At 37.7% G+C, this 1,041-nt stretch overlaps 1 non-coding gene across 1 annotated transcript; it reads right to left on the bottom strand.

The window, feature by feature from the left end:
- Positions 1 to 609: 609 nt before the first annotated feature.
- On the bottom strand, positions 610 to 683 carry TRNAI-AAU (transfer RNA isoleucine (anticodon AAU)). Its single transcript has one exon. It is a non-coding gene; the product is annotated as a tRNA-Ile (tRNA).
- Positions 684 to 1,041: the final 358 nt, after the last annotated feature.

Genomic DNA, 1,041 nt, shown 5'->3' on the forward strand with positions numbered 1-1,041 from the left:
ATGAGTATGTAGATATTGTATGATTTTAATATGTTGTTATTAACATACTTTTAACTGACAGGCAAGTGCACAATGATAAAAGAGACAATCAAAAGTGTTGCTATAATTCCTTCCCCTTTTGTTCACCTTTATAAGGACACATGGCCCTGAGAATTTCATGGTAGTTCCCCTATGATATATTGGATCAGAATTGAAGATGTGCAATTGGCAAATAAACTAATTTTTTTATTTGGAAATATATTTTTAGAGGAAAATAAAGAAGACGGCTGATAATTTTTTGCTCCCCTTGCAACGCACGGGCATTTTGCTAGTTGAGAACAAAAAGGGAAATATATAGTTTTTTTACAATCGGTAAAATATATAGCTTTTTCTAGCAAAGATTTTTTTTAGGGGAGCAAAGAAAAAAAAGTTCGCTACAGTGCATTAGCTCACCTTGTGCTAAATGGGCCGGCCCTCCGAGCTCTCCCTGTGCATGAGAACACTGAATTTCGATATTGGGCTCGGCCTGGTATTAGAAATATGAAGAGGCTGAAAGGGGAGCTGCTAAAAAAATATGGATTTTTTTACAAACAATAATATAAAGAAAATAAATAAAATTTAAAATTACGTTGGCCCATGCAGGTCTCGAACCTGCGACCTTCGCGTTATTAGCACGACGCTCTAACCAGCTGAGCTAATAGGCCTTTTTGATATAAATTCTTTTAGAGATTTTACAAATGAAGACTGGCGATGGCAGGGAGACATCGTCATGGTGTTCATTTAGAATTAGCTGTTGGATTCCTTCGTGAAGAAGTCGACTAGATATTAACTTTTGATCTGATCTCCCACTAGACTGGACCGATCCAAGATCTTTTGGAGCAGCATCCTTTGCAAGGGTTTGATTGTCTCTTGTCTGTAAGAAACGTGACTTCTTGAATCCATAATTCTTACGCAGTTTCTGCAACAAGGTGGAGCGCCTTCACCTCAGCCATCATAGGGGAATTAGCAGCATCTTTATACATGTACTTAAGGATGTATGGATCCATCGGCTTTCATATAGGA

This window comes from Triticum aestivum, chromosome 2B (assembly GCF_018294505.1).
Source record: "Triticum aestivum cultivar Chinese Spring chromosome 2B, IWGSC CS RefSeq v2.1, whole genome shotgun sequence".
Lineage (NCBI taxonomy): Eukaryota > Viridiplantae > Streptophyta > Magnoliopsida > Poales > Poaceae > Triticum > Triticum aestivum.